The following is a 10,682-nucleotide window of genomic DNA, read 5'->3' as shown; positions in this document are numbered from 1 at the left end:
AGAATGAACCAGATGCCAGATACCGACCCAGCAGTGAAAAAGCGTCCAGGATAAACTGAAGTTTATCCCAAGTGTCTGGGATAAACTGAAGGCTAGCCATATCCCCAGGGAAGTTTCCCTTCAATTGATAGGCTGCTTGAAGCTGATCTCACCATACAGTTGATTATATTATATTTGATCTCATTATGAGGATAACTACATCTCAGCTGCCAAACCATTGAGGATCCTGGCCCAGTCAAGTTGACACAAAACCTTAACTGTCACATGCCCTCAGTGGCATTACTGTCGAAAAAGATAGACAGAGAATTAGAGACATAATATTACGCATTCATCATCATATTCAGATGGAAGAATTAATTTCTTTGGGCTGTTTTACATTTTGGGGCAAATGGAACCAGTCAATCTATGCTTTTGGTATCCAAATGAACTATTAAACTTTGCACAAGAGAAAGGCAAAGCTTTTGTCTGCAAAAATTCAGCTTTTGAAGAGCAGAATATGTTAAGAATCAAAATGTAAAATCTTGGCAGACAGGACAAGAAGAATATCCATAAATGATCATTCATACCTTATGCCAGTGAGAGTGGGAAATTAGAGGCATGAAAAGATTGGTTGATGAGGTCTTCAGTATCTGTGATGATCTGATACAAAAAACCCCAATCCACACCTACTGAATCAATTACAACTCACAGTGACCCTACAGGGCTAAAAAGAACTTCCCTGTAATGTTTCCAAGGCTATAGGGGAGCTGATGGGTTCAAATTATTGACCTTTCAGTTAGCAGCTGATCACCTCACCATTGTACCACACTACTTAGCCTTGTGGTGGTAGTTATGTGCCGTGGAGTCATAGCGACCCTGTACAGGGTTTCTGAGGCTTTATGGGAGCCTTTTTAAATCTTTATGGGAGCAGAAAGCCTCATATTTCTCCCATGAAAAGCTGGTAGCTTTGAACTGCTGACCTTGCAGTTTTCAGCCTGATTAGTAACCACTTCACTACCAGAGCTCCTTACTTAGCCTACCTAGTTGGGAGGAACAAAGTGAGCAGGAAAAATGTCCCAATGTCTCTAGACTAGCACTGTCTACTACCAACACTATGGAGAGACTTGGATGCTGAGCCAGAACAGAGCCAATTTCTGGCCCATTCACCACACAGAGGAGCACCATCACCTTAGTTGGAAGCTCAATTTGCTAGCCTTGTGGCCATTCAAACAGGATATGCCATGATGCTTATATAGCATTCTCCACAGTTGATACCCACTGGTTCCCTGAAATGAAACCCTTTGAACCATTCATGTGGCCCAACTCTTTTCAAAGAACTGGGAATTTTAAGTTCCCTGGGACTGAGCATGGAACTGACCACAGACAGTGGAGGTGGCAGTGGTGCTGTGCAAAGCAGTTCAGGGAGACACTGCAAAGGGGAGGGTGATGTGCAGATTTAGCCAGATGTGGTGTCCATTCTTCCCTCTTTGGTGGTCAAAGAACCCCAGATGTTTGGCTGGAGTCATGGTGGTTCCATGGGGAGGCTGTGTTCCTGTCCCACTGTTGGCTTATCTGGACTGGGCATCATCAGCTCTCCGTTCTATTCTTCTGCTCTTTCCCGAGCACCAGACAGCTCATGGTTTCTTGAGTTTAGTATTTCTTCATCGCCATCACCTTGCATGCACTGTCGGCTAATGTGGCAGACTGCAAAGTCATTTGACCTGCAAAGTCAGTGGTTCAAACTCACCAGCTGCTCCTTGGAAACCCTGTACAGGGTCGCTATGGGTCAGAATCGACTCAACGGCACTTAACAGCAACAACAATCACCTTGTATAGTATACTTGGCCAGACATCTTTTCCAAAGAATTCATGTATTCTCTGAGAAATCCATGTTTACTAATTCCTTTCCTATAGGGCAGTACAGACTCATTCTTGCTCTCTGTGAAGTTGTTTCTTATTCTGATTCAACAAACTCTACACAGGTGGAGGATAGGGGCCTGGGGCTAGGGATATGAGTTGTCTATTGGAAAGAATGTGAATGTATTGAATAGTATTTTTACTGAATTGATAAAATGAGTGAAATATACTATATGACTAAATTGATATGCTGTTACTTAATTATATTAGCAGAGATTTGCTGGGTTTTACACACGTCTAATTCTAACAAGTTTATTTGACAAGCTAGCATACTAAAGAGGTCTATCACAAGGAAACAAATCATTTTGGAAACTGAATTTATAAATATTATGCTGTTAATAATTTAATCTGAACCATATTACTAAATATGACAGATCTAACATTAGCTGACAGATACAAATTGACTTAATCAAGTATTAACAGTAATAAAGGGAAGCAAGATGTAGGCTTTTGATCTAAGGTGACTTTTATATCAGTAAAAATCTGTGATCTCACGGCTCTCAAAGGAGATGTGTTTCTATTGTTTAGGATAGTGGGGGAATGCTACTACGTAATGAAGCTTACCTCTTACTAGTCAGCAGTGGCATCTACAGACAAGTATCACAGCTCATTAGTGTGGTTAAGTGGCTTGTTCACATGCTAAGCACCGGATAATTCATTTGAAGAATAGAAAAAATATTTACAGAACTCATAGGAAAATCAAGAAGGCTTAACTCTCATGAAACAACACTGAATATATGAGTTTGTATATGAGCTCTGGTAGCATAGTGGTTACGAATCGGGCTGCGAACCTAAAGGTCAGCGGTTCGAAACTACCAGCTGCTCCGCGGGAGAAAGATGAGGCTTTCTACTCCCGTAAGGATTTACACCCTCGGAAACCCTCTACAGGGTCGCTATGGGTTGGAACCGACTCGACGGCACGTAACAACAAATATGAGGCAAATGTGTGTACATATCCTAATATGTGCTGCAGAAAATAAATACTCTAGATCCAGTGACCACAAGCTGGTGGTCTTGCAGATAAATTCAGTCTGCAGACACGACAGAATACTTTGTTTGATTAATAGTGTTTTAAGCATAGGACTATTTCACACACACACAAATTCTGGATTTCTGATTTCATTTGGAAAAATTGAGCAATAGTTCATTAGATCTGAATAGAAGCTGTCCGGTTGGTGTTAACTGCCATTGAGTTAATTGTTGCTAATTTCCAACTGCTCTGAGAGGGATCATAGTAGGAAATGCTGGATAGAGTTGGAGAAACATATGGAACAGACCTCAAAACAATAAATTATTGTGGACTTGTTTCTGATTAATAAACTAACAAAATAATAAAATAAGGTGTGGTTTACTGGTCGTATAGAGACTACTAGAACCCCTGGACTATGCCTCTTATTGGCGGTGTTATGTGCTATGGAGTCCATTCCAACTCATAGTGACCCTGTACAGGGTTTCTGAGGCTGTAAATCTTTATGGGAGCAGAAAGCCTCATCTTCGTCTCATGGAACAGCTGGTCATTTCAAACTGCTAACATTGATGTTAGCAACCCAACTTATAACCACTATACTACCAGAGCTCCTTAGACGATGCCTCTTAGACACCCTTTAAGCCTGGAACTGAACTCACTTCCAGGTGATTCTTATAGATCTTGATAAAATGTAGATTCGGATTCAGTGTATCTGGAGTGGAAATGTAAATACTCAGTGTGTGTGTGTGTGTGTGTGTGTGTGTGTGTGTGCGCGAGGGGCAAGGGGGAGGGGTATCTTGAACTAGAATGAATGAGCTGGCTTGAAACCCAGAAGCTAAGGCCATTGAGCCTTTCTTAGGCCTAGATGTCTCTAACATTTTACTTTCAGATTTGGGGTGATAACTGAAGTTTTCATTACTTTACTATAGGCCTCAAAGCCTATAGCTCTAAGCAGGACCTAAGTTAAGCAGTAGTTTTGGTTCAAGGTCAAGTTCAAGGTTCTGCTCCATTTGTATACTGCTGAAAAGCATCTAGCTAAGGGATGGATTTTATCTCCATTAGATTTATAGGCATTATAACATGCTTATTAATTGAAATGCCTTCTACCCTTCACAGTCCTGAATTGAAATATTGCAGTACCAACATGTTGTCTTTTGGAACAATTTATACACAAAGATGATTTTATTCTCTCATTTTGGAAGATCCGCCTCTAAATTTTACTGCCTTGACTGGCTGTTGGCCAGCATGACTCTCACTCCATACGTGTCATAAATCCAGGTCTTTTAAAGATGCCCTAAGTTGCTGTTGACAGTCTCCATGTTAATGTGTCCCAGCTAAAACAATGTCCCAGCGCATGATGATTCTTCTCAAAGTAAAACCCGACGTATATTACTTAATATACACCTGAATGCAGACTAATATGTACATATGATAAACTGACATTAAAATCAGAAACTCATCTGTCTTCTGTCTAGGAGAAATCCTAAAGTTAACATCCACAGTAATCTCCCAACCAAAGGAGAAAACATGCAGAGTGTGATGAAGGCACATTATTTTACATATTTGAACATTGATAATTTATAACAAGAAATAGTTGGCAATTAACATTAAGTTTCACAGGAAAGTATTAATTAGCTGCTCTCAAAGACATATTTGAGTGTCTTTCTAAACCCCACCCTGGCTCTTGAATCAATTTTGACTCACAGAGACCCTTTAAGACAGAATTGAAGTGCTCCATAGGGTTTACGAGATGATAAATCTTTTTGGGAGCAGACAGCCTTGTCTTTCTCCCACAGAGCGACTGGTGGGTTTGAAGTACTGACCAGTGTTATCATCCCAGTGCTTTACACACTGTGCCACCTGGGCTCCTTTGCTTTTCTGAAAAGTATCCTCAAAATAAGTTGTTCAGCTCACATTAGAAACTGGTGCTCATTTTAAGAAACTATGGGTTACATACAATGCCATACATTAAGCATGGCAAACTAATGCTTAACAGTTGCTTAGTACATAGGAGTTCTGGTGTGACACTGTAGGATAAGCGCTGAACAACTAGCTGCAAGATCAGTAGTTCAAACCCATGAGCTGCTCCTAGTAAACCCTATACATGGTCACTATGAGCCAGAAAGGACTCAAGGTCACTTAACAATAACAACAGTGCATAGGAGATTAAATGTTCAGAAAAGCCCTTTTTTTTTTTAAATATAGTGTCATATGCTGGTGTGGTACTGTAGGATAAGCACTGGACCGCATGGTTGGTTTGAACTGCAAAGTCAGTAATTCAAATTCACCAGCTGCTCTTCAGAAACCCTATAAGGGTCGCTATGAGTCAGCACTAACTTGATGGTGCGTAACAATGAGGATCATTATTTATGTCATAGTTTTCAAAACATATTATCTTCTTCTAATTAAGAAAAATATCTTTTTGAAATGACAACTAACCTACTACAAAAGCTGGCAGACTTTTGGTTTCTGAGGCTCTGTTGTCCCCTGAGACAAATTCCTAAATGAGGGACAAGAAACCCTAGAGGTGGAATACATCAGTATTTACAAAATGCTACTTACTCCAGTACTTTTAAAACTGAAACATTTATGAATACAAATCCAGAAAGTTAGAAGTTGCATAAAAATTTGTGTTGGAACAAATTTGCTCTTCTTCAGAAAGCATTCTGACCACATTCCTCCTCTTGGTGCTACATTAATTTTAAATTCTCAAGATGGTTTGTTGTTGTTAAGTGCCATCGAGTCACTCCCGACTCATAGCGACCCTAGATAGGATTCTGAGGCTTTTAATCTTCTGCTCTATGGAAGATGTAAGTCCTCATCATTCTCCTGCAGAGTGGTTGACAGGCCACTGCACTGCCCCTCAACGTATAATATGGAACTGAATATTGTCTCAGACTAGACATGTGTTTCCCTAAGCAAGGCTTGACTTCATCTAGCTGAGAATTCTGACCTCTCTGACCAGACTATAAAATCGCATTTGGTCCATCACTCATTCGTTTTGCTGTTATACTCTGATTATTCTTTATAACACTCACTCATGAACTGACAGCGTGTTGGATGTTTATAATATCTGTTTGTTGGTTTGTCAGTCTCCCTACATGAAGATAAGCTCTAAGAGTGCAGTGACTTTTTGTTTTATTCATTGCTAGTTCTCCAGAGTTTGCTGTGCCTGGCACATTTTCCCACTTTTAGTTTCATGGCAATCCCCAGTGTGCAGAGTAGAACTATACATCCAAGGATTTCCAAGACTGGGGCCTTTTGGAAGCTGATCATCAGGTCTTACTTCTGAAACACTTCTGGGTGGATTGAACTGCCAACTTTTCAATTAGAAGTCCAGTGCTAAGCCATTTGGACACCAGGGACAACTTGTATCATGTTGTAGGTGCTGATTAATATGTTTTGGATATAAAGTACTAAACTTTCAAAGAAAACTTTACTTTCAAATCCAGAACACTGATCCTGCCAGTCACTTTATTTTCCATATCAGAGAGGAATGAAATATATGTGAAAATAAACAACTTAAGCATTTTGCAAAACCGATTCATCATCATGATACCACCCCTTGAGATTTATCCCCTGTGTAGAAAATTTCCATGGCCCAAACTGAGGAAAATGAATGAATGGAAGTCAATGTAGCCCATAAAAAGATGTAACTAACTAATTCAGTGCATAAGAGAATCATAATCATGGCAATCAATCACTGATGATAAATTGAAACAACATTTACTTTTGGCAGGTAACTCTGTGCCACGTTTTATCCTTTATTTATGATAAAACAAAAATGACATAACACTTTGTCATAAAAGAATGCTTTAAACGATGCTTTTAAAAACATATACACTGTTCATGAAACAACTCCTCCCTGATTTATGTTTATAGATGCCACTATGTACATGTTGTGGTGGTTGATACAAAAAGCCACCATGTAAGTAAGGATTGATGCACTCTTATTAGAGTAGAAATCTTAATACAACGCACATTTCCAATAGTCTTTTTTTTTTCTCTCTCTCTCTCAACATGCACTGACTTTTTAAAAAATCTTGGGAACTATTAATGCTGACCTGCTAATGGAGTAAATGCCACATGATTTACAGTCTGTGATTTAATACATTTTAATTATATATGTGATTTGAGGTGACCAGTCATCTGTGGGAACTCTTGAGGAATTTTGCTTTCTGTCCCATCTTAATTTTTCAACATTTCAATCATCTACTTTTAGGCTAATAAGAACTTGACTTGATAGAAATGTGGTCCTTGTGCACTAGTAATTTGATTTCACCTACAGTAAGCTTTCTGTGTATATGTTTGTGGAGGGATACATACAACTTGGCATATTTCTTAGTTTGATCAAGATTTGAGATCATTATTATATTTTGTTGTTGTTACATTAAAAAAAAAACAAAAAACAAAAACCTGTGTCTGGAATATTCACAAGACAAAAAGGAATGAAAAGAAAGAGACAATGGATATAATTGATAATTTCAGGATGCTATTGGATGGGGCATTGTTTCAGTCTGTTGTACATAGGGTCACAATGAGTCAGAACTAACACCACCACAAGACAGGCTCCTTAGGAGCCCTGGTGGTTTAGTGGTTAAATACTTGGCTGCTAACTGAAAGGTGTGTAGTTTGCACTCATCAGCTTCTCCTCAGGACAAAGATGTGGCAGTCTGTTTCCTTAAAGATTCACAGCCTTGGAAACCCTATGGTTTCTACTCTGTCCTGTAGGGTTGTTACTAGTCAGAATTGATTCAAAGATAACAAGTTAATGTCTTCATATTAACATAGGCTACAAGGAGTACAAATGTTCCGTAGCTACAACCCCAGTTTCAAGATTCTGATCCCACAAGAACTGAGTTCATGTACCCAAACCTAGAGGAAGACTAGAAGTAAGCATTAAAACTCTTTTAGTAGTTTACAGGTCTTACCTTATACAAAACCCAATATTGCCCTAGGAATTCTGGTTTGCAAGTTAAATCAGTTGAGCTGGATTAGGTTCCATTCCTCTGTACTCCATTACCCTTTAGTCCTCTACTATATTAAAGCAGGTGTTCACCCCCTTGGAACAGTTGGTTCATCACATCACTGTGTGTGCTTTGAGAGTAAGGATCTTTCAATTCAGTACCTTGATTAATGTTTGACACATAGAAGGCAGAGTTTTATTATTATTATTATTATTATTGCCTGTGCTACCTTGGGCATGTCACTTACCCACCCTGGAAACAGTTTTTCTTATGTCTAAAATAAGGCAATAGACTATGAAATTCACTTTAAACTACTCTTCTTGGGATGGAAGGAGATGAGAGAAGGGTATAGAATGTGCAGAAATGGCTGAAATTACTACTCCCACTAAGGCAGATCCTCTTTGCTCTGTTTTACATATTAAATTTTTTAAATTTCTATTTGGATGAAAGTTAATTTTAAAAAATGGTTTTCAATTCAACAATTCAAACACATCTTGTTTTGTGACATTGTATGTGATTCACACAATGTAATAGATTCTTCCCACTATATCCCTATGTTTAATAGGTCCAATTAAGCTTCCTTCCTATCCCTTCCTACCTTCTGAGTTTTGTCTCTGGGAAAGTGCAACCAATCTCAAAGGGTTGGATGTTTTGAGAAGTACATGCATCCCTGGTGCTACTGTTCACCTCAAAAACCTGTCAGTTGTTTGGCTGAAAGTGGAACCATGAGGGTGAGTTCCATTCCAGGTTGAAGGATGTCTAAGGGTCATAGTCTAGAAGGTTCTACCAGTCTTTATCAGACCAATATCCTAGAGTTTTTTATGCCTTTGAGTTTGGGTCCATTTTCCTCTCCCACTCCAGGACTTCTTATTGTGATCTCTTTCAGAGAGGTCTACAGGGATAACACAGCATCCTCCAGTTCTTCTGGTCTTAGGGTTGTAGAGGCTGAGGATCTTGTGTTCCATTAGTCATTTGGACTAATTGCCTCCTTGCACCTTTGACTTTCATTACTTTTCTTTCCTCTGGACAGGGAAAGGCCAATAGTTATGCTAGAGATGATTGCTCAGAGCTTTTAAGGCCTCAATCATTACATACCAGTGTAGGATGTGGAACATTGTACCTGTGGACTATGTTATGTCAGTTGACCTTGTTGATGCCGGATACTATGGTGAGTCATTCCTTCAAGGTGTTGGTTATGGCTAAAAAAATTTCTAAACTTTGCCACTGTGTACTCTACTATCCACCAATCTTATGTCATTTTGTTATATTGTGGTAGCTATGTGTTGCTGTCATGCTAGGCTCTGTGCCACCAGCATTTAAATACGAGAAAAGTCACTATGGTGAAGAGATGTTTGAGGAGCTTCCAGACTAAAACAGATTAGGAAAAAGAAGACAACTACTGAATGGTTAGGCACTGGAAACCTTATGAGTAGCAGGAGAACATTGTCAGTTATAGTGCTGGGAGATGAGACCCTCAGGTTGGAAGTCACTTAAAATATGAATGGGGAAAGTTTCCTCTTCAAAGTAATTTAATTGCCTCATATGCATATGAAAGTTGAACAATGAATAAGGAAGATCTAGAAGAATTGATGCATTTGGGTTATAGTGTTGGAGAAGAATACTGAAAGTACCTTGGACTACCTGAAGAACAAACAAATCTATCTTGAAAGAAGTACAGCCAGAGTGAGCCTTATAAATGAAAATGATAGACTTCGACTTCGTCTCTTGTTCTTTAGACATGTTAGTAGGGATCGGTTCCTGGAGAAGGACATCATACTTGATAAAGTGGAAGGTCAGCAATAAGAGACACTTTCAAGGAGATGGGATAATGCAGTGAAAGCAACAGTGGGCTCAATCATAACAATTGTGAGGGTGCCAAAGGGCTCTGCAGTGTTTCCTTCTGTTGTGCATAGGTTCAATGTAAGTCAGAAGCAACTGAACAGCACCTAACAACAACAAAGCAGACTCTCCACACCCTGCCAGCATTTGTTGTTTCCTGTTATTACTATTTTTCAAATTGCTGTTAATGCTGTGGTGAAACAATATATCTTTGCTATTTGATCTGTATCTCTATAATGACTACTATTCATGAAGATTTCTTCAGGTGTTTGTTGGCCACCTAAATCTCTTATTTGATGAAGTGTCTGTTTTGTTTATGTCCTCTGCCTACTTTTAAATTAGATTGTTTTTATTTTTTTTGTATTATTTTTAAGTACTTTGTAATATATAGGATCATAGGTGGTGATGTGGAATAAGTGTTGACCTTCTAACCACACGGTCAACAGTTCATACCTAGGGGCTGCTCTTCAAGAGTAAGATAAATATTTGCAGTTTCAGAAACCCACTATTGTGTTGCTATGAGTCTGCATTGACTCGATGGCATGGGTTTGGTTTTTTGTTTGTCTGTTTGTTTGTTTGTTTGTTTGTAGCATATATAGATTGTGTTGAAGTTGTTATTGTTAAGTACCATCAAGTTGGTTGTGATGCATGGTGATCCTAGGGTTTCCAAGACTGTAAATCTTTACAGGAGCAGAAAGTCTCATTTTTCTCCTGCAGAGCAGTGATTGGTTGGCTCCAAAGGCAGATCTTGAGGTTAGCAGTCCTGTGTTTATCCTACAATTGTGCTACCAAAGCTCCCAATATATAGATTGCACAAGCAGTAACTAAAGAAAATTGAAAGTATTCCTGGTAGTTAGATAATGCAGGATTTTAAATTATTACCTTTTTTTTTTTTTTTTTTGTATGTTCTATAATAAGCATTTCTATTGTTGTTAGGTACCATCGAGTCAGCTCTGATACAAAGTGATCCTAGACACAACACAATGAAACACTGCCTAGTCCTGGGTCATCCT

The sequence above is a fragment of the Chrysochloris asiatica genome, unplaced genomic scaffold (genome assembly GCF_000296735.1).
Source record: "Chrysochloris asiatica unplaced genomic scaffold, ChrAsi1.0 scaffold00045, whole genome shotgun sequence".
Classification (NCBI taxonomy): Eukaryota; Metazoa; Chordata; class Mammalia; order Afrosoricida; family Chrysochloridae; genus Chrysochloris; species Chrysochloris asiatica.
The sequence above is the reverse complement of the archived record's forward strand: the minus strand, read 5'-3'. Positions refer to the sequence as shown.